Genomic DNA, 24,042 nt, shown 5'->3' with positions numbered 1-24,042 from the left:
TCTGCCTTCCTTTTCCCAACCATGATTCCTCTCCCTGCCCCCTTCCCACTATCAGTCCACAACAGAGACCCATATCACAATCAGGTTTATCATCACTCACATATATCACAAAATTTGGGTTTTTTTGTGGCAGCAGTACAGTGCAATGTATAAAATTACTATACCCTAGTTATAAACAGTTAGAGGGGTGATTGATAAGTACATAGTCTAAGGTAGAAGGAGTCAATTTTAGACAACCTAGCATATTTATTTTTCCTACATTTACACACTTAGTCCAGCGGTCGTGGAGCATACGGATCCCTTCTTTGTAGAAGTCGGTGTATTGGACCTCCAGAAGTGGTCCACAGCAGGGCTGATTGATAAGTTCGTGGCCTGAGGTAGAAGGAGATGAGTTATTAACTTCAAACTTTCTGCATAATCACTCAAAGAGTTGAACTGCACGTTGTCATGACCTCAGCCCCCTCCTTTGTGAGAATCGCAAGAGAGAGAGCCTTACGGTTTGGAATGTGGGCTGGCCGCTCAGCAAGACAAAAGCCTTGGACATAGCCATTGTCTTGGGAGACACCTTTGTGGAATAAGGAATTGGACTATGTGCAAACCCTAAGGGCAATGTGAGATGGGTGATGGGGGAAAGATTGCCTCACCCCCACCCTGATTGACATCTACAACCCTGCCAGTCCAGATAAAAGGTGGGTTGCCGAGGCGGGGCCTCAGACGCACCAAGGAGATACATGAAGAAGCCACGTGCGTTAGATTCCAGATCGGGAGTCTGTGGCTGGACCCAAAAGGAAAAACAGCTTTAACTAACAGCAGGGATTTGCTTCGCAAGGACGACGGGCAAGTGTTCCTTTTCTCTCTCTCCAACACGTGAAACGCCAGCGGTTCCCGAAACGGGAAAACCTGCAGACTTTGAGTGACTCTTATATTTCATTGGACCCAGTAGCCCCTAGACAACGATAGAGCTCATTTTTGATTGATTATTACTACACCTGAGCTTTAGATTGAGTTTTGACGATGTATATGATCTGAATATTTTGTATTAACCATACTTTTGTGCCCCTTTATAAATAAAATGTTTGAAAATAGTAGCATCAGGCTTCAGCGGACCTATCTATCTTTGCTGGTAAGTCACCCGGTTACTGGGGAACGAGAGCTGTATAACTCATTTCCTTCTACCGTCGTCCACAAACTTATCAATCACCCCGCTGTGGACCACTTCTACAAAGAAGGGATCGGTATGCTCCACGACCACTGGACTAAGTGTGTAAATGTAGGAGGGGACTGTGTTGAAAAATAAATGTGCTAGGTTTTCTAAAATTGACTCCTTCTACCTTAGGCCATGAACTTATCAATCCCCCTCATATATACACCTAAGACTCTTGCACAGTAGTATACCCACGATCAACATAGTAGAGGGGAAACTATCAGCAACGTCAAAGCGCTTAACTCATTTCTAGACTCAGTCATATCTCAATTTTCAAAAATGAATATTAGTTAACTAATTCTATCTTAGTTTGTGTCTACACATCCTTAGGACACTGCAAAGTGTTTGTTGCCAGTAATGTATTCACTGCCTTGAAAAGTTACTTTATTTTCGAGATACAGTGCACTAACAGGTCCTACAGGCCCCATGAGCCCATGTGACTTGCTAACCTGTACGTTTCTGGAATATGAGAGGAAACCCACGTGTTATGGACTAGTGGTCCTGCAAACAGTAAATGTACTGAAGATGTTAAATTAAATAACTAATGTGAAAAAAAAGAGCAAGAGCAAACATAGGGAGGTAGTGTTCATGGGCTGGTTTGTTGTCCATTCAGAAGTCTGATAGCAGACAATGAACCAGCAGCATCTGTGTGTGAGAACAACTTACAGTACCTCTGAGGTCCCTTTTAAATCCGTTCCCTCCCACCTTTAATCTATGCCCTCTGGTTTTTGACTCCTCTGCCCTGGGGAAAGCAGTATGATCATTCACCTTATCTATGCCCTCGCATTTCACCTGGTCTTCTCCACTGGAATATAATGTCAGAGCTATGTAGCACAGGAGCAGGCCATTTGGCCCATCCTGCTCCATGCCAACCATTTATCAACACTTGGCTTAAAGATTTTTGGTGTTCTAACTTGAGTAAGAAACTAAGAATATTTTAATAAAGATACTTAAAATTCAGAGCACCAAAATTCAAGGAATAAGATTTGAAAGATGCTCTCCTTATAGAGTCAAAGAGCACAGAAACAGGCCCTTTGGCCATCTGGTCTGTACCGGACTATTATTCTGCCTAGTCCTATCGACCTTTACCTGGACCATAGCCCTCCATACCCCTCCCATTCATGTACTTATTCAAATTTCTCTTAAATGTTGTAATCAAGACCACATCCACCAGTTTCGCTGGCAGATTGCTCCACATTCTCACCCCCCTCAGTGAAGAACTTCCCCCCCTCATGTTCCACTTAAACATTTCACCTTTCACTCTTAACCTATGACATCTAGTTCTTGTCTCATCCAACCTCAGTGGAAAAAAGCCTGCTTGCATTTACCCTATCTAAACCTTTCACAATTTTGTATACCTCTATCAAATCTCCCCTCATTCTCCTGTGCTCTAAGGAATGAAGCCCTAACCTGTTCAACTTTTCCCTATAACTCAGGTCCTCCAGACACAGCAACACCTTGTAAGTTTTCTCTGCACTCATTCAAACTTCTGGATCTCTTTCCTGTAGGTAGGTGACCAGAACCGCACACAGTAATCCGAATTAGGTCTCACCAACATCTTATAGAAATTCAACTCCTGTGTGTACTCAGCACTTTGATTATGAAGGTCAAATTGCCAAATCCTCGCTTTATGACGCTAACAAGAGAAAATCTGCAGAAGCTGGAAATCCAAACAACACACACAAACTGCTGGAGGAACTAAGCAAGCCAGGCAGCATCGATGGAAAAGAGTATAGTCGACGTTTCAAGCCGAGACCCTTCATTAGGACTGGAGACAAAAGATAAGGTCAGAGTTAGAAGATGGGGGGAGGGGAGGAAGAAGCACAGGGTGATAGGTGAAACTGGGAAGGGGGAGGGGTGAAGTAAAGAACTGGGAAGTTGATTGGCGAAAGAGATACAGGGCTGGAGAAGGGGGAATCTGATAGGAGAGGACAGAGGGCCATGGAAGAAGGAAAAGAGGGAGGAGTACCAGAGGGATGTGATGGACTCTATCATCTCCCTAAACCCTATCTACCCAAGACACCATTTCAAGGAATTATGGATTTGTATTTACACTTGTCTCCATTAAATTCCATCTGCCATTGTTCACACCATTTTTCCAGCTGGTCCAGATCCCACTGCAAGCTTTGATAGTCTTCCTCACTGTGTAATGCAAGTTTCCACAATTACAACACTCATTCTGAAACAAGATATTCAGCCATTTCTAGATTGCCAGATGGGTCAAGTTTAATTGCCACTCCGCCATACGTGAACATTCATGAACAGAGCCAAACTAAAAAGCGTTACTCCATGGCCAAGGTGCAAAATAACAGTGCCACCTTCACTCGCAGCACATAAGAGAGCTACCACATGTAAGATACCGGTAAAATACAATCACACAAAAAATCTATAATCCAAAACCCTGAGCCCATGAACGTTGCAGAAATCTGGAGTCGACAGTAGAGCTTGTCTTCTGTCGAGGGAACACTGGGGGCAGCACCGACTCTAGTTTGGACTCCATGCTGCACCGACTCGGGTAGAGGGCAACGGCTCTGACGTCTCTCTGCCCAGCAGCTGTAAAAAGGTGACACCGCGGCTTGGCGCTTAGTCTTTTTGCTACAACCAAAGCCAGGCAGCTCGTCTGCCAATAAATCAGTGAATTGGACTTGCAGCATTGCGATCACAAGAAAGGTGATTAAGATTATTCGCTGTTAGGCCGCACACTGACTATTCCGACGCCTCCCTGACACAGGCAGCAGCAAGATCTGCACCGTCCAGCTCCTTCAGTTTCTCCCCCAATGAGCGGCTTGCTAATGTGGTAGGCTGCAGTATTTTACATTTTTAATGACCAGCAGGATCTTGCGATCGTTTAAAAAGAAAGGAGAGTAACACCTTTGGTTGACCCCATAGAAGCTGCAGCGATCAAAAACTCTGCCATCTTACTGGATAGCTAATCTAAATATGAAACACTGTTCCTTTCATTCACTCAGTTTCTCCCACAAAATACAATGCTAAAACTGGACAAAATAAGAACCGTGTAAATAAAGTACTAGGTACAGTGTGACTAATCAGCTGCATCCGCAGTATGGGGAAAACACAACTGATGCCTTTATATCATTTTTCTGCCAGGGCAAGTCAATAAAATTCCCCCTGTCCATTGACCTGTACTTATCTTGCAGGTTTCTTATTTAACCTTGAAGTTAAGTAGTTAATAATTACTCAAGTTCATGCTAATAATTGAGAAACTAGGTAAGAGCAGATTGCACAAAATACAGCACTTCCAGAGTTTGAGGCAAATCCAGGACCGGTATTTTCCATTCAAGAGGTACGAGTAAAACTTACATTTTCATTTAGAACAAGGGTTCCCCACCTGGGGTCCATGGACCCCTTGCTAAATGGAATAAAAAAAGGTTGTGAACCCTTGATTTAGAACCTCTAGCTGCAAATGATTCAGATCTGGGCAGCTTTAAAAAGAGTCTTACTGTCCTATTTGGTGAGGGGATTGGTTGCAGCCGGGGGCAGTGTGCGGTGGAATTGTATCTGTGTCTCCAGTGCTACCAGTGCTTTGTGGAAGCTCTAGGGAAAAAGTAAAGCTTTGTTTACTGCTAGTGCAAGACTACGTGTTTTCTTAATATACTTATAACAAATTAAATGGCTAATGAAATAATAAAAGAAACTAATGTTTGGCAGATAAATTAATTAGCTGGCCAATGGTGTAGTAGCATCAGCACTGGACTTTGAAGTGAAGCAGGTTTCGAATTCAGCCAGCTCCTTCCACTCTTTTCCATCCATGCGAGGTTGAGCATTTATTAGCTCGCAACTCAGCCTCGTAAAAAAAAAACAAACGCTAAGTAAATGGTACAAGATGTGGAGAGGAACAAGATAAATTAATTGGTAAAAGGTTGATTTGTAAGCTCAGCTCTTCCACTGGATGGAGATATCAAAGTGACATTGAAGGCAGTTCTGAAGGCAAGTGAGGGTTAAGGCTACCACTTGGAAACATGGCCAGAAACAAGTCCAGAGGAGCACTGAGCACGAGAGAGGAGGAAGGTAATTTAGGGAGTTAATTAGTTAGGGGACCAGGGAGACTCAAGCGATGTAAGCTGAGCCGATATTTAATTGGCAATCCCTTGTTGCCCTTGAGAAGGCAGTGCTGAGCTGCCTTCTTGAGCCACTGAGGTCCTTAAGGTGTGGGTATATTCACAGTGCCATTCAGGAGAGATTTCCAGGATTTTGACTCAGCGATAGTGAAGGAACAGCAATTTATTTCCAAGTCAGGATAGCGTGTAACTTGGACGGCAACTTCCAGATGGTGGTGTTCCCCATATTTTGTAGCCCTTGTCCTTCCAGCTGGTAGAGGTTGTGGATTTGGAACGTGATGTCCAAGGAGTCTTCATGAGTTGTTGCAGTGCACCCTGTAGATAGTACAAACTGCTGATTCTATGTATCAGTGATGGAATGGGGGAAATGATCATCTCTTTCATGAAGTAACCATCATTTACAAGGGTAGTTTACATTGCTGCCTGCTTAATTTGATTATTATTTTAATGCATTCAGGTAAAGATAACAGGCAAGTCAGTAAGTCCATAAATAAAAATTGCTTCAGACAAGATTTCACATACTATTCAATAACATGGCCTTGAACTAAAATTATATGAATATAAGGTAAAACATCTCTCTGTGGTAATTGGGAAGCAGCAAGTCTAGAGTCTGTGGTCTAGCTTTGGTGATTAGCTGGTTCTGGAGCTGATGTTAAGAATCAAAACCCCAGGATTGAATCTGAAGTCTGGAAGTTGAGGCCCATTGGCCAGAGCCTTGAGTCTGTGGAACTCTGTGAGTTTGCTGGGGTAGTCAAAGGACCAATTTCTGCCAGTCCAATGTCTGCTGGAGGCTGGAGACTGAAGATGGTGGTCTATCCTGGAGTTAGAGAATTGTGTAAATGTGTGGGTGGGAGGGTGAAACAGAGCTTATTTTGTTGTTGTTCTGTTGCTTGTTGTATTCTGTGTTGTTCTGCTGAGCAGTGTGGGCATGTAACATTTGTGCTGAAATGTGTGGTGACGTTTGTGGGCTGCCTTCAGCACACCATTGGGTGTGTTGGTTGTTAATGCAAATGACACATTTCACTGTATATTTTGATGTACATATGATAAATAAACAAATCTTGAATCTTGCAGTTTATGAGATAATTCAGAAATACTCTAAGAGCAGCATATGCATTGTCCAATTTTATCCATGTTCTACATGCAAAGTTTCTTAAGTCTGGCAGGTACCCCATTGGAGATGGATCGAAAGAAAAAATCATCTCCAGTTCCACTGCAATTGACTGTCATTTCACTAACTGACCTGATGGTATCACAATGTTTTAAGTCAAAAAATTCCACCCCTTGCAGTTGGCAGAATGTGTAGCACATTCCTTCCTACCCAAGCCCCAGGTTTGGAGCACCACCACTTTTCATGAACAGGGAGAATAAGGTCCAGAAAACTTAGAACAAATCTCCCTTCCTTGCCATCCCATTTGTGGTTAGATGTTGGAGACAGTCAAACATATTTAGTTACTCTCATTAAACATGGAAGATGTTTTCAGTAAAGCCTGGCCAAACCATCAGCTACATCAATAAAAAAGTGAGTGAAGGATATGACAAAGCACAGAAGAAGTCATGGTCATCAACTGCAGCCAAGGAAGACCCCAGCTGTGACGACTACTCATGCCACTAGCCTTAGACTTCCAAGATGAAGAAAGTGGAACTACCCTGTGCAATGGCTTTTCCACTTAAAATCTCTCTTGCATAGCTATCATTGTCATCATCAAATCTGATGGACAACCAATCACCACACTAGATTAAAACTAAAGTGCTTTCAGTATTTTCTTTAGGCTAACTTTTATTTCTGCTGCTTGGACTATCAGTTGACCTTCCTTCTCTTCTTTTGAGCCAAAAAGCCACCATATATTTCTTCCATGTTGGAGATGTGAGTCATGGGAAGCTCGTTGAGGCTCCATCTCATGAATATGCAGCTTTTCTCTGGTAACACAATATATTATATAACAATAGATATATATATTGTTATATAATATATTATATTGCACAATATATTATATAACACAACACCTGGGTTCCTCCAGCATTTTGTGTGTGTTACTATGGATCACTTCATCTGCAGAACCTCTTGTGTTTATGAAGCATAAGAATCAGTACTTAGTGCATGTTATGACCTTCATAATGGAACTTGTCCTTACCCTGTGTTTGTAAATTATTGCTCAGCAGGACCTGTCTCTGGATATGGATCTGGATAAGAGACTTTCTTTTTTATCCATTTGACACTGAGACCATGTGAATTGCCTCCAGTACTGGAAGCAGATAAAGGCACAAAGACTGGGGTACACTGAAACCCTTCTGCCAACACTCCAGCAGATGCTTTGCTATACTTCATGTTATCTCCTTGGTGTCTTTTGCTAACTCATAAGATTATAATGGATCCTCAATCCTTCAATTTCCATCCATGAAAGGAAGTTGCTTTTGATGCATAAACTCGTTGATCTCCCTTAACAACCATACAATGCTATGTCAATTGCTCAGGCAGTGGTTAATTTTCCAAGGTTTGGTCACAGTGCATTAATTATAATGTGTGTTTTTAAATACTTGGTAACCAGTTAAACATTAAACCAAAATTAGAATCAGGCTTATTATCACTAACATCCAATCAGTGGCCACTTTAGTAGCTGCTTGTTAATCCAAATATATAATCGATTAGTCAATCATGTGGCAGCAATTCATTGTGGTCAAGAGTTCAGTTGTTATTCAGATCAATCATCAGAATGGGGAAGAAATGTGATCTAAGTGACTTTGACCATTGAATGATTGTTGGTGCCAGAAACTGCTGATCTCCTGGGATTTTCACACACAACAGTCTCTAGAGCTTACAGAGAATGGAGTGAAAAACAGAGAAAAAAATGACGTACAAAAAAGCTGGATGAACAAAAACATCCAGTGAGCGGGAGTTCTGTGGGTGAAAATGCCTTGTTAATGAAAGAGGCCAGAAGATTGGTTAAAGCTGATAAGAAGGTGGCAGTAAATCAAATAACCACAAGTTACAATCTCTGAATGCACAACACATCAAAACTTGAAGTGAATGGGCTACAAAAGCAGAAGATATTGGAGTATAAAAGTTGCATTGTTTGCTGTGCAACCAAAACTATGTAGGCAGCTTTGAGCTTGCTATTTGCTATGCATGTATCCAATTTAGTAGGAGAATGAACTCTTAAGAATGTAGAAGACAATGGTGTGTTAAAGAGAGGTAGCTAAGAGATGTAGATTAGAACATGATTAAGTCAATGGGTAAAAACAATAGTGGCGGATGTACTTGTGATACGCAACTGTAGACCGATTGGATATGCTAATACAACTAAACCAGGAGATTGCTATAAAAAATGCTATGCACAAGGATCGGTGGGCATCCACTGAGGTGTCTCAGCTTTGATTTGCAAATTAAAGTTTAACCCTTCTTGAAGAATCTTCTGCGTCCCCTGGTCGTTTGTGGGGCACGAGAAACCACGACAAAATTGGCGACTGCGGCAGGACCGGAAAGAGACCCGCGGAAAGGAAACGGCAGATTGGGGACGCTTCCCAGTCCTCTAGGGACCCCCACAAGGCTAACAGAATTAAGGGTGCACCCAAACAAAAGGTAAGCACTTTTTGTGACAATTTGGACTAAGAATTCTGTTGGTTTTGGGGAGGTCTTGGAGTCTCAGAAGTGTGGAACCACTGCCGAAGGGTCTCTCTGGTCCAAAAAATCTGGCAGAATTGGGGGTTAACAGGAGGCTCAGAGGATTGATCAAGAACACTGCAGTGAGGGTAAGTACAAATAAGCTAATAAGAAGTTAAGTGAAGAAAAATTCCACGTGGTGTTGGTAAGTCCCTGTGGATACTGCTTCGTATGAAATGAAGGTCTGAACGGGCAAGGAAAGGGAAATAGAGAAAATCCCCGTGGATACGGCTTCGTATGAAACGAAGGGCTGAACGGGCAAGGAAAGGGAAAATAGAGAAAATCCCCGTGGATACGGCTTCGTATGAAACGAAGGTCTGAATGGGCAGGGAAAGGAAAAATAGAGAAAATCCCTGTGGATACTGCTTCGTATGAAACGAAGGTCTGAACGGGCAGGGAAAGGAAAAATAGAGAAAATCCCTGTGGATACCGCTTCGTATGAAACGAAGGTCTGAACGGGCAGGGAAAGGGAAACAGAGAAAATCCTCGTGGATACCGCCTTAAGAGATAAGGGTCTGAATAGACGAGGTGCATAGAGAAAATCCCTGTGGATACTGCTTCATATGAAACAAAGGTCTGAACGGGCAGGGAAAGGGAAAATAGAGAAAATCCCCGTGGATACGGCTTCATATGAAACGAAGGTCTGAATGGGCAGGGAAAGGAAAAATAGAGAAAATCCCTGTGGATACCGCCTTAAGAGATAAGGGTCTGAATAGACGAGGTGCAAAGAGAAAGTTCTGTGGATACCGCTCTAAGTAGAGGTCTGTATGGGCAGAACAGAATAGGAAACAAGGACAGTCCAATATATAGTTTAAAGTGCTGGTAGATAGACGATAGACTAGGCATAGAATTAGAGTAAATAATATTATCCTGTAAACGAACTGTGAATCTCTGAAATACCTTAAAAAGAGAGAACAACATGACCGGTAAAGGAACGGCAGTAGAGATTCTGAGCAAAAAAAAATCCCAGTAAATAAATATGAGATCACAAAAACTTCAGAAAAATGGGAAAAGAGAACCAAAAACCTGGTCACAAAATGGCCAAGAGAAGGAACGTTTGATGTAAGCTTGTGCGACAAAATGGAGGCACTAATTAAAAATTTCAAACCAAAAGATAAATCTAAGAAAAGAGGGAAAAAAAGAGAACGAGAAATGGAAGTGCTAAAACTCTTCAGAACGGCGGGAGAAAGGCTGAGGAGGACAGGTAGAATATTGATTACAAGCGAGGAAGACACTAAGGTGCTGGAGAAACAGCCTGTTAGAGAGAGAGGAGAGTACGGTGAGAAGCTGGCTTCAGCTCCGAACCCGGATGTGAAAGAAACAGTAAAGCCCCCTCCCTATAATGAGGAAGGAACCCCTAAGCAGTGCCCCCTGCTGACGGGAACAGTGAACATGCAGGGAGAAGTACAAGTTTGGGATAATGAGGAGGAAAAAAGACAATACAAGAAGGAAAAAGTGGCGATATGGAAGGAGATACAGGCAGAAAGGATAAAGGTGGAACAGGCAAAGAGAGAAATGAAAAAAGAGATTGAACGGATGAAATACTTGAGAGACGAAAAGGAGTATGAGGAGTATCGGTTATACCGTAGAAATAAACAGACTAGAAAAGAAAGTGGCTCATCAGGGCAGGAAGAGATGAGGCATTCAAGAGGAAGTGGAAAAAAGATAGGAGATGAGAGTCTTGGAGAAACACAAGAGAGAAGGGAATCGAGCACGAGTAAGGATCATGAGGAGTCCCTGCCACAGGTGTACAGACACGGACAGGAAGAAAGAGAAGGTGACTCATTGGAGGAGCAAGAGTCAAGTGGAGAGAGAGAGAGGATGCGAGAATTTGTGGGGAAGAGGTAGGAGGCAGAAGCCTAGAAGAGCAGAAGGAGGCGGTAGGGGAGCGACTTGCGGAAGTAGAGAGAGAGCTAGATAAGTTACTGAGAGGGGATTGCCAGAGGAGATGCGAAAAATACTCCAGGGGCCAACCAAGTATTGAATCAGGACAGAAAGGAAGGACTCCACAGGGAGACCGAGGGAAGAAGAGGACCCCGGAGAAATTTGTGTGGGAGGCAGTAAAGACATACCCTGAGACAGATGGGGAGTCAGGCGAGGAGGAGAGCCAGGGCAGGTGGGAAGAAGGAGGAAGAATGATGCCATTGTTAGTTAAAGGATCAGGACAAGTGCAGTACATCCCTTGGGGATCCCAGGACCTAGAAGGGCTGAAAAACACTCTGCCCAATCTACATGAAGGAGCAGGGAAATGGATTAGAGCCTTTGAAGAAGAAACGGCAGGACGATTATTGGCTAGGGGAGATTTGAAGGCACTATTGATAAGGTTGATGGGAACCTCCAAATTTAACGAACTAATGGAAATGGCTGGCATAGTAAACTCGAACGACCTGAGAACTGATGGAGACGGGTTTGACAGAGTGAGGCAGAGGGTATGGCAGGCCCTCAGGAAGCTTTATCCACCCAAAGTGGACCCCAAAGCCTTAAAGGGGGATCCACTGGGAGACACTGAAAACCCAGCAGCCTACGTAGAAAACCAGTTCAAAAGGTGGAGACTGGAGACTGAGCAAGAGGTGGAAAATAGCTTATTTATGACCTCACTGTTCCGACATAACATTTTGGATGCAATGCCTCCGCAAGTAAAATCCAAACTGGAGGAAGTGGTTGGGCTGACGTCAATGACCCCACAAGAATTTAGAGACCACGTAGTCCATGCGGTTGAGAAATACCGGAAAGCCAAACGAAGGTTGGCTGAGCAGCAGGAAGAGGTGCAAAGAAAGTTAATACAAATGCAGCTCGAAGAACTCAAAAAGAAGGAAAAAGAGAAAAGCAAAAAGATGCTGCCAGCAACCACCGGTCCGAGTACAGCCATCGAACTGGATGAAGCACTGCTATATGGAGGAACCGATCATACTGTAAGACAAGGGCCGGAAAACCCCATGCCAATAATCAACGTCTTTGGAGGAGCATTCCCACAAATGCCCTATCAGGAACAGACTAAATTCAAGCAGCCCAGACAGGACTGGAAGTCCCAAGGAGGGGGACAGAGGAGCTATGGGCAGAGGGGACCAGTGAGGAAACAGGGGGAAAGAGAGGTAGAGAGATTGTGCTGGGGATGTAATCAGCCAGGTCACATGAAAACCCCATGCCAATAATCAACGTCTTTGGAGGAGCATTCCCACAAATGCCCTATCAGGAACAGACTAAATTCAAGCAGCCCAGACAGGACTGGAAGTCCCAAGGAGGGGGACAGAGGAGCTATGGGCAGAGGGGACCAGTGAGGAAACAGGGGGAAAGAGAGGTAGAGAGATTGTGCTGGGGATGTAATCAGCCAGGTCACATGAGAGGAGATTGTCCGTTTACACAATGGCCTGTCACACACCATCAGGAACCGATAAGAAGGGAACTAAAGTTTAGCCAAGGACCAGCCCCCACAGGCCCAAGTGGACCCCGTGAACCCCTATGCGAGGTATTAGGGGTGCCCCGAGAACTCTAGTGGGAAGGGATGTTACCCAATGATAAAAAGGGAGGCAGATGAGGAACCCATTGTTCAGGTTATGTTAGAAGGGCAACTGACACCAATGATAGATACTGGAGCCATGGAATTAAAATTAGAATGCACCAGAAATGGGCTGAGTGTGGAAAGAGCAGGGGCTCAATTGATAGTGCGAGAAGACAAGAAGGCTAATGTCTTTTGGATAGGAGACATCGCAGATCAAATTCAGGAAACCTGGGAAAAATGGAAAAAGGGCGTGCAGGCTATATTACCCAGGGCTGTAATGCCCAAATCTGAGCTACATTGTACAGTGATTTTTGACGAGACTCAGAACAGGGAGTTAGAGGAGAGATGGCACCTGGAGGCATGTACCCAACAGCACCTGGAAGGGGAGGCTGTGATAATTGGAAAGCAAGGGGCAGCTTTACAAGTTAAGTGGAACACCTTTTTAGAAAAATGGTACAGGATACCAGAGGCTGCACCCCACGTAACGTTGTTGGTAAACAAGGGATATCAGTCTAAAGACTTAGGACCCTTAGTTAAGAGTGCTGAAACCGTAACAGTGTGGAGGAAAATCACGCCAGAGGTGTGGATATCAGAAGACAACAATTGCATTAAAATAATGGTAAGTGTAGATATGGTAGGGACAGTGAGAGAGGTCGAAATAACTCCCCAACCACACATGCCATTGCTGGGAAAGGAAAGAGGCCAGCAGAAAGATAGAAGGTTAGATGAGTTGCCATCTATTCTGTGGTCACAGCATGACACGGACGTAGGGAAAATAAAAACAGCTAGTCTGTTGGAAATAAGGCTGAAAAGGGAAGCAATTCCAGCCAGGAGACCACAATACCCTCTAAGACCAGAAGCAGAAGAAGGAATAGCATCGACAGTGCAGGGGTTGCTTGAAATAGGAGTGCTTAAAAGAACAAACAGTCCATGCAATACCCCGTTGCTGCCGGTCTTAAAAGCAGATAAATCTAAGTAGAGATTGGTGCATGATTTGCGAGCAGTAAATGATGTGGTAGAGGACTGGCCAGCGGTAGTCCCCAACCCACACACGCTTTTGACTAATGTTCCACCAGAAGCAAGTTACTTTTCAGTGATTGATTTGTGTTCGGCTTTCTTCAGCATTCCTCTAGCCGACCAGTGTCAGTATCTGTTTGCATTTACTTACAGAGGTGCTCAGTATACCTATACCAGAATGCCACAAGGGTTTAAACATTCACCACATGTTTTTAATCAGGTGTTGAAGGCAGACCTAGAGGGCAAACCATTGGAAAGTACATTGTTACAGTATGTGGATGACCTGTTGATTTGCTCCCACAGTAAGGAACAGTGTGAGCAGGACACTATAACTCTGTTAGAGAAGCTGACGCACGGAGGACATAAAGTATCCAAAAAGAAACTGCAATTTTGCACACAGCATGTGGAATACTTAGGCAGGGTAATATCCAAGGGAGTGAAGGCAATAGCACCAGATCAGATTGAGCCAATAACTAAGGCCCCAAAATCCCAGACTGTAGGGCAGATGATGACATCTTTGGGAATGGCAGGGTACAGCTCAGATTGGATAGGAGAATATGCTGAGATTGTGGCACCTTTGAGAAAGATAATGAAAGAAGCAAGACATACAAATTTGAAGAACAGCTTACAGTGGAATGGAGAGGCGGAGATAGCTTTCAATACTATTAAGCAGGAAAAGACACAGGAAAAGCAAAGCAGCCGATAGCATACTACAGTACGAGACTAGATGAGGTGGCTCAGGGGTATCCACCCTGTTATCAGGGTTTGGCGGCGCTGTACTATGCATATGAAAAGGCATCATCTGTAACCCTGGGCCATCCTGTGACTCTGTACACACACCACAAAGTAGCAGAATTGCTGGAAAGAGGGAAATTTGTGCTGATGCCAGCCAGGATAGCAGCGTATCAGATGCTATTGACATTTCCAGACATAACTACACAGAGATGCACTACCAGTAATATAGCCGATTTTGTCCCTTTGGGCTATGAAGGAGAACACCATGATTGTGTAGGGAAGACAATGGCATTTGCCAAATTGAGAGCAGATTTACGGACAGAACCACTAGAGGATGCAGATAAAAAGGTTCTGTTCGTAGATGGCTCTTGTTATAGGGATTATGATGGAAATTGTCAGAAACGAGCCACGCTCCCGAATAATGGCTTCAAGACAAATTCAAGGAAACAAAGTTTATTAACAGTTCTGCAGAGCTGGGCCCCCTCAGAGAAGGGAACCCTGAACCTTACAGGGCAGCAGGTTTTATCCTTCTTCCTTACCACCCCTCCTCCCTGACCCGGGAGGTACACAGTGTTTTCCCATTCCATATTTGGAGTTGTTTTTTTACACGTTTCTGTAAAACAATAGTCCATATCTCAGGACTTCAATGATTCCACAAACAGTTAATTTTGTCAAGGCTTCTGCATTCATAATTAGATCACACTTGTTTACAGACTTTAACCCAGACATAATTAAATCACATTTGTCCCTAAACATAATTAAATCACAGTTGTCCCTAGACATAATTAAATCACATTTGTCCTTTGACTTTAACCCGGACCTGTCAGAAACGCACATCTTAATTTTGAATCTTACAATACCACCCTTTTTCTTTTTAAGATGTGCGTTTCAGCTAGCATTTCTCTCACTCCCAGGGGGCCCACTTTCTTCTTTAATAGCATAAGTTTTAGCTCGTTTGTCCCATGATGGGGTATCGCTACTGCCTGGAGCTGGAATATACTGCGCCTGATCAGTGTTCGTATACAAGGAATCAAACACGGCAAAAGTAAGAGAATCATTAGACCCCCGCCTGCTACTAGGAGAGCGGTGCGCCACCAACTACCTCCCAGTAGCCCGTCTAGCCAACTCATGTTCCCCAGGGATCTCCAGGTTTGTACTGGCACGTGGGCCAGTTTCCAAATTTTGTCGGATATTTTTAACACGGCCTTTCCACTGTCGTCTATCTTAAGGCAACAGTTTGTAAGATTGAACTTCCCACATACCCCGCCTTCAGAGGCCAATAGGTAATCCACAGCCAGCCTGTTCTGGTATATTGCTGTTCACATCTGACTCTGCTGTTTTGCCAACAGCTCCAAAGCCAGTGCCGTTTGATTGGTTATCACTCCCACCACCGCCTGCAGTCTAATAATTAGGTTTAACATGTAGACAGGAGTGCGATACCCCCACGACCCATCCTGGGCCCAGGTCGCTGGCCCATAGTATTCAATGATGCGAGCCGGTGGCCACTCATCACCCCACTCGCCCACCTTTATCTCCCGTGTTTCTCTCCTTAATGAATCAAACAGCTTAATTCCCAGCTTCTGGTCACCCTCCTGATGCAGGAGGAAGAACTCCGGTCTTTCCTGGGACAGCTGAGACTTCTCATGGTCCCCCCCTGTCCCATGTATCCTTTATTATAGACTTGGTAATAAGGTTTACTATTCTCCCAACATGTTTCTCTCTTGCTTAGATCATAGCATCGGTCATTTACATGCGAGTGGGACACAAATGATCCTGGGAACACCCACTGCCCCACTCGTACCACGGTTCTGCACTTGTCACATTTCCCTTCAATTTCCCCGACATATAGAATCAAATATATTACAGTCAATAATGTTACAGTCCACATAGAGTTCATTTTTGCTGCCTTTTTTGCTTCACCACCAACGGTTCTTCACCGGGAACACAGGTCCACTCAGTGCGGCTTTCGGGCTTCACCGGTCCTTTTACCCTGGATGCGTGTGTCCACCCTTTTTCTTTTGTCCGTACAGCCGCCTCTGTTGTTAGCAGGACCTGGAAAGGGCCTTCCCACTGTGGCTGTAACTTCTCCGGCTTCCAGGTCCTTACCAGAACCCAATCTCCAGGCACGATCTGATGTAAAGCAAAATCGAGCAGCGGAGTCTGGGCCAAGAGACCCTTTTTCCGCAGTTCTGCAAAGGAACGGGACAAGGCCAGTAAATTGTTCTTTACAAATAAATCACCCCCCTGTAGCGTGGGATACCCCTCTATTTTATTCCAATATGGCAGTCCAAAGAGCATCTCATAAGGAGATATTCCTATATCCTTGCGGGGTGCAGTTCGTATTCTCAGGAGAACGATCGGCAAACACTTGGTCCATGGTAGCTTGGTTTCCAACATCAACTTGGTCAGTTGTGCCTTTAGGGTGCTGTTCATTCGTTCTACTCTTCCCGAACTCTGGGGATGCCATGGGGTATGGTACTTCCATTCGATATCAAGTGCATCGCAAATTAACTGGTGCGTATCTCCTTGGTACGTGGTAGTGACATTCCCGTTATTCCAGCTATCCTTTCTGGGGTAATGCATCGCTGTCCTTTACTGACCCGGTGTCCCAGATACCTTACTTCCTTTTCTACAAATTGTAACTTTTTCTTTGAGACCCGTAGCCCCTGCTTCCCCAGGAAGTTCAGTAGTCTGATGGTGTCTTCCTGCACCCCTTCCTGTGTTGGCCCGGATAGTAATAGATCGTCCACATACTGTAGCAGTTGGCTCTCTGGAGCACATTGGAATTCCGCTAGTACTTGCTCCAAGACCTACCCAAATAGGTTAGGTGATTCGGTGAACCCCTGTGGCAGGACCGTCCACCGGAGTTGTCTTTTCCGCCCCGTCGTAGGATTTTCCCATTCGAACGTAAACATGTCACGACTGCTCTCTTCTAGCGGGCAACTCCAGAAGGCGTCTTTTAGATCTATTACACTGAACCATTCATGGTCAGGGGAGATCTTACTCATCAGTGTGTAAGGGTTGGGCACTACCGGGTATCGGGTTTGGACTACTGCATTTAGGCCCCGCAGGTCTTGTACCATCCGATAAGTCCCATCTGGCTTTCGCACCGGGAGTATTGGGGTATTATACGGTGACATACATTCCTCCAGTAGTCCGTCAGCGATCAGTCCTTCAATCACCGGCTGCAGCCCTTTTCTTCCTTCCATTGAAATAGGGTACTGTTTTCTCCGTACTGGCGAACTGTTAGGTAATAGTGAGATTTGCAAGGGGGGACATTCAAACCCCACCGGTTCCCTTCCTGGTACCATACCTCCGGGCTTATTTTCCTATCGTCTTCTTCCCTGAGGGCAAACAGCTGTACCATTATCTTCCCGTTCCTGGGCACAGTCCCGATGCCTAGCCTGACTTGCAGATCCCGCCCGAGCAGGTTGAATCTCGCAGAGGGTAACAAAAGTAGGTCCTGTCCCGTTACCCTATCCTCATGTTCAATTTTCACGTTTTCTATAACAGGTACTTGTATTATTTTGCCTCCAATACCGGATACTCCCATTACCTTTGTTCCGGTTCGGGCGCCGGGAGGTATCTGGATTACGCTAGATCTTTCGGCACCCGAATCTACCATAAAGGTTGTATCTGACCCTTGGGGACCTACTTTTAAATTTACCAGGGGTTCCTGCCGATAATTCATTCCCAAGGGGTGGAACCCCCGACCTCCCTAGTCTTCATCTTCCATCGTAGCATACGAGCGCACTTCCCGTCGGTATCTGGGGCACTCGCGCCTGAAGTGTCCTTCTTCGTTGCAGTAAAAACATCTTAAAGCCTTCCTTAGCCCTCCTCCTTGCTCCGGGCTACTACCTCGATCCAACCATGGTCCCCGTCTCTCTCTCTACTATCTGCGGTTACTTGTCGCACTGTCTGGACCATTATCCTTGCCGTCTTCTGCTTCTCTTCATCCCTTCTTACAAACACTTTCTGTGCCTCCCTAAGTAGTTCACTTAAGGGTTTAGTATTCCAATCTTCTAGTTTTTCCAGTTTTTTTTTTCTGGCCATGCTTTCGATACAAATTCAACACGAATCAGCTGTTGGCCAACCTCCGTCTCAGGGTCTTCGACTTGCGGAGCGGTAGGGGGCACATATGGGGCGGCAGGTGGTCAAGCACCTCCCATGTATTCTTTTTCTGTCCCCCGTCATTTATCGTTTTCAATTTATAACTATTTGTCGTTGGTAACCAGCATAGGGCATAATCACTTTCTTCGGGTTTAACGTTAGGTTTTGAATTCACGTACAGATTAAGGGCTTGTTGTACCCAATCCTCGCTAGACCCGAACTTAGGCCATCACACAGCCGACCCTTGGATCGGCTGGCGGGACCAGAATTCACAGTACTGTATCATTTTTTCTTTGACTTCCCTTTTCGCGTCCCATAATCCCAATTTTCTAACATCCGTCCCAACGGACTATCAGGGGGTACCCCGGGGTATTTTTCATCATTGGCGCCTGGATTTCCTTTACCCTTTTCTCTCTTAGACCCCTTATTCCCCATCTCGAGGACTTGCTCGGTTCCAATCCACTCGCAGGCACCCCGTAATTCCACAATTCTCGTGCACTACGTCTCTGCAGGAATTTAATTTGAATGTGACCCACCGAGTTCGGTCACTCCTGTCCAATTCCGGAACCTGTATTCCCGCGATCGCCCAGGAATTCACCTGCAGGCACCCCGCAGTTCCACAATTCTCGTGTACTACGTCTCTACAGGAAGAATCACCTGCAGGAACCCCGCAGTTCCACAATTCTCGTGTACTACGTCTCTACAGGAGAAATCACCTGCAGGAACCCCGCAGTTCCACGATTCTTGTGTACTACGTCTCTACAGGAATTCAATTTCTTACCTGGGTCCTGTGCACAGAAATTACTCGATCACTCACTGTCTCAACTGCCTCGACAACCCCTCTTTGTTTCCTTGAGTCCGCCGGATATCACTCGCTCAAGCCGCGCGGGGCGACGAGCAAGGAATCAGGGACTGCCGAACTCGGCAGGGTGCACCTTCTCCGATGTCCTTCCTTGCCCCCCTCACTGCTGGAGTGTGGATCCCGGACGAGCGCCCCAAGTTGTCAGAAACGAGCCACGCTCCCGAATAATGGCTTCAAGACAAATTCAAGGAAACAAAGTTTATTAACAGTTCTGCAGAGCTGGGCCCCTTCAGAGAAGGGAACCCTGAACCTCACAGGGCAGCAGGTTTTATCCTTCTTCCTTACCACCCCTCCTCCCTGACCCGGGAGGTACACAGTGTTTTCCCATTCCATATTTGGAGTTGTTTTTTTACACGTTTCTGTAAAACAATAGTCCATATCTCAGGACTTCAATGATTCCACAAACAGTTAATTTTGTCAAGGCTTCTGCATTCATAATTAGATCACACTTGTTTACAGACTTTAACCCAGACATAATTAAATCACATTTGTCCCTAAACATAATTAAATCACAGTTGTCCCTAGACATAATTAAATCACATTTGTCCTTTGACTTTAACCCGGACCTGTCAGAAACGCACATCTTAATTTTGAATCTTACAGAAATCATGCAGGGTTCTCAGTAGACTGCCAACATAGATGCCTTGTGCAGGAAGGCACAGAGTCGACTGTACTTCCTTAGAAGGTTGGCGTCATTCAATGTCTGTAGTGAGATGCTGAAGATGTTCTATAGGTCAGTTGTGGAGAGTGCCCTCTTCTTTGTGGTGGCATGTTGGGGAGGAAGCATTAAGAAGAGGGACGCCTCACGTCTTAATAAACTGGTAAGGAAGGCGGGCTCTGTCGTGGGCAAAGTACTGGAGAGTTTAACATCGGTAGCTGAGCGAAGGGCGCTGAGTAGGTTACGGTCAATTATGGAAAACTCTGAACATCCTCTACATAGCACCATCCAGAGACAGAGAAGCAGTTTCAGCGACAGGTTACTATCGATGCAATGCTCCTCAGACAGGATGAAGAGGTCAATACTCCCCAATGCCATTAGGCTTTACAATTCAACCGCCAGGACTTAAGAACTTTTTAAAAGCTATTATTAATGCTTTTTGAGATAGTGATTTAGATGCATATCATATTTTTTACTGAGTTAAGTATTGTATGTAATTAGTTTTGCTACAACAAGTGTATGGGACATTGGAAAAAAAGTTGAATTTCCCCATGGGGATGAATAAAGTATCTATCTATCTATCTATCTATCTAGTAGTGCAGCAGGGTCAGTCGAGCTGTAAGATTATTAGGATGGAGTCCTGTCCCCAACCGTGTTCCGCCCAACTAGCGGAAATCAAAGCCCTGACAGCTGCGTGTGAAATGATGGAAGGTGAGAAAGTAGACATCTATACTGATTCGGCATATGCTCATGGAGTATGCCATTTGTTCGGGGCAGTGTGGAAACAGAGAGGTTTTTAAAAAAGTAGTGGAGATCCCATACAACATTGTCAGCGAATTCTAGACTTAATAAAAGCCATGATGAAACCTAAAGCATTGGCTATAGTAAAATGCCAGGCACATAAAAAGGGAAATGATGTAATAACAAAGGGAAATCAAGCTGCGGACGAGGCAGCCAGAAAAGCGTCTGGATGTACACCAGCTGTCATTGCCCCCCAAGTAAGCCTAGCTCCAGAACCTGTGGTAGAGGACCTAATTGAAATACAGGGTAAGGCAACTTTGGCAGAACAGACAATGTGGAGACGAAGTGGGGCCAAGCAGAACCCGGAAGGCTTGTGGAGCACGGAAGACGGTTTGTTGGTAGCGCCCACCCCTCTACTGACGATTCTGATTTCAGAAGCGCATGGGATTGACCATTGTGCAAGGGGGGAAGTGATAAAGAAAATAAAGAAGGATGGTTTTTGGTCACCTTATTTACAGGCTTCAGTGGACTTTGTCTTGTCACAGTGTGAGGTATGCGCACAGAATGCAGGGTTCGGACATCAGTTATTTTGATTGGTTAGAAAGTAGACTCGGAGGATGGGGAGCATGGCTGACTAAAATGGCAATAACCGTCAGTATTGTATTGTTGAGCTGTGCGCTTGTGCTGTGCTGTTTTCTTCCTTGTCTCAAGTCTCTTGTAGTGCGTGCTGCAACCAAACAATTTCCGATGCTCGTGGCAATTACTGAAGCAAGCTTAGTGGAGAAAGAAACACCGAACATGTATCTTTACAGCCTACAACACCTGCAGGATGAACAAGAGCAAAACAACAGTGTGGGAGTAGATTGTAAGGGCTTCTGAGTTTTTTTTCCCTGTCTCAGGTACAAAGGGACAGATTTTTGGCTCAGCGGCCCAGGGTAACAGGGAGAGAATACTTTGAGGTCTTGGTGCAGAAAATTATAGTTTAACCCGAGATTTGGGAATAAGTGCTTGAGCTTATTGGGCTTTTGTGCGCGGACTCTTAGTCTCAGAGGGGGGATATATTGTAGTATTAAAGTTGCATTGTATGCTGTGTAACCAAAACTATGTAGTCAGCTTTGAGCTTGCTATTTGCTATGCATGTATCCAATTTAGTAGGAGAATGAAATCTTAAGAATGTAGAAGACAATGGTGTGTTAATAAGAGGTAGATAAGAGATGTAGATTAGAACATGATTAAGTTAATGGGTAGAAACAATAGTGGCGGATGTACTTGTGATACGCCAACTGTAGACCGATTGGATATGCTAATGCAACTAAACCAGGAGATTGCTATAAAAAATGCTATGCACAAGAATCGGTGGGCAATCAGTGACTAGCTCAATAACTGTCTCAGCTTTGATTTGCAAATTAAAGTCTAACCCTTCTTGAAGACTCTTCTGCGTCCCCTGGTCATTTGTGGGGCACGTGAAACCACGAGAAAGACCACAAACATACACATAGGGTCCACTTTATTAGATACTTATATATATATACTGCATAATCTGAATTTGTGCAGTTGTCCCACCATACCAGACGGTGATGCAACCAGTTAGAATGATCTCCATTGTACATTTGTACAAATTTGATAGTGTCTTTGGTGACATACCAAATCTCCTCACACTCCTATTGAAATATAGCCGCCGGCATGCCCCTCTTTATAATTGCATCAATGTGTTGGGCCCAGGATAGGTTCTCAGAGATGTTGACACCCAGGAACCTGATAGGCTCATGATATTTCTCATCTGGTATGGAAGTAACTGAGGAATTCCAAATAAAGGGAAACAATGCCAAGTTGTTTTTCTTTAAGCAGCCACAATAGGAGACTTATTTATAATAGGTCCCTTCCCTGATATATTTCTTGAACCTGTTGTTGTTTGTCAAGGTGTTGCTGTGCCTTGGTACAAATCAATATGTCAAGACAGCCAACACCATCACTAGCATCTTATACTGGTAGAAGTAAAATTGATTCATCGGTATAAGAAACCGGTACATGCACAAGGAAGGAGCATATTCAAGATTTAAGATTCAAAATCGTTTAATGTAATTTCCAGTACACAAGTGTAAAGGAGAACAAAATAATTGTTACTCTGGATCCGATGCCACAAGAAAAAAACTCAATTATAACAAAACCACAATAAATGTAAATACATAAGATAGCTTCTATACATAGATTGATTCATAAAGTGATGCTAGTGTCTATACATATGGTGACTCCGACAGAAGACTATGAAGAAGTGGTGTTGGTAGGGGGTGTGATGGGGTGGGGTAGTGGCTGGAGCTGTTGATCAGCATTGTTGTTTGGGAAAAGAAACTGTTTCCGAGTCTGGTGATTCTGGTGTGGATGCTGTGTAGCCTCTTACGTGATGGGGAGCGGGACAAGCAGTGCACGAGCGGGGTGGGTGTGATCCTTCATGATGTTGCTGGCCTTCTTCCAGCACCTTTCTGTATATCCTCTGTGTCCTTGATGGCAGGTACCTGGTGCTGTTGATGTGTTGGACAGTTTTGACAACTCATTATAGGGGCTCTCTGTCCACAGTTTCCATACCATACAACGATGTAGCTTGTTAGGATGCTCTCTACTACAGGACATGAGCCTTCTCCCCATAACCTTTGATACCTTTACTAATCAAGAACTTATCAACTTCTACACCCAATGACTTGCCTCCACAGCCATCCATGACAATAAATTCCACAGATTCACCACCTGCTGGCTAAAGAAGTTACTCCTCATCTCTGTTCTAAAGGACATCCTTCTGCTCTGAGATAATACCTCTGGTCTGAAACACCCCACTACAGGAAACATCCTCTCCATGTCCACTCTATCCAGGCTAGGGATTCCCAACCTGTTTTATGTCATGGACCCCTACTGTTAACTGAGGTGTCCGTGGACCCCAGATTGGGTACCCCTGATCTGGATCTTTCAATATTCAGTAGGTTTCAATAAGATCCCCCAACTAGTAGAAATAGTGAGAAGCAGTACGATTCCAAATTGAAAGCTCAAACAAATAACTGGGCAGTAGAACTGAATATCACTTCTACAGCAGATCATTCTATCGGTGGATATTCAGGCAGGAAATTTGGGCGTTTACCTCTGACAGAAAGTACATCTAATCTCAGGGCGTACAGTACTTGGGTGAAGTAATGGGACTTGTACAACACACTGAGTATTATAACAGACAACAAAAAGAATGGCAAAAGTTGGAGCTGGCTGAAAAAGCAACTGATGCTTTTAGACTTGGTACAGTGACAAATCTATTCCCGGAGTGGATTATCATAGTGGCAGGTCTGTAAACATCCAGGAGAAATACACTCGCAGTTCAATTCATGCTTTTCTCTACATGCAACTTTCTCTATTTGTGTCATTGTTCATTACAAAAGAATCACACCATCTCTTAAAGGGATCTTCCTCAATAACTAAGACTTACAATGCACATGAGA

General features: G+C 44.4%; 1 protein-coding gene across 4 annotated transcripts in view; it reads left to right on the top strand.

Moving 5' to 3' along the window:
• Nucleotides 1-4,421: 4,421 nt before the first annotated feature.
• The window catches only part of LOC140736746 (kynurenine--oxoglutarate transaminase 3-like), a 150,758-nt gene continuing 131,137 nt past the window's right edge, over nt 4,422-24,042 (top strand). Inside the window, exon 1 of one of the 4 annotated variants that reach the window (XM_073062631.1) lies at nt 4,422-4,508. The gene's annotated coding sequence lies outside the window, so the exon portion shown is untranslated. Of the gene's footprint in view, nt 4,509-7,992; nt 8,245-24,042 lie in introns of those variants that run through there. The other 3 variants (XM_073062637.1, XM_073062633.1, XM_073062635.1) reach the window with 3 other exon arrangements.

The sequence above is a fragment of the Hemitrygon akajei genome, chromosome 12, assembly GCF_048418815.1.
Source record: "Hemitrygon akajei chromosome 12, sHemAka1.3, whole genome shotgun sequence".
In the NCBI taxonomy this organism is placed as follows: Eukaryota; Metazoa; Chordata; class Chondrichthyes; order Myliobatiformes; family Dasyatidae; genus Hemitrygon; species Hemitrygon akajei.
The sequence above is the reverse complement of the archived record's forward strand: the minus strand, read 5'-3'. Positions and strand labels throughout refer to the sequence as shown.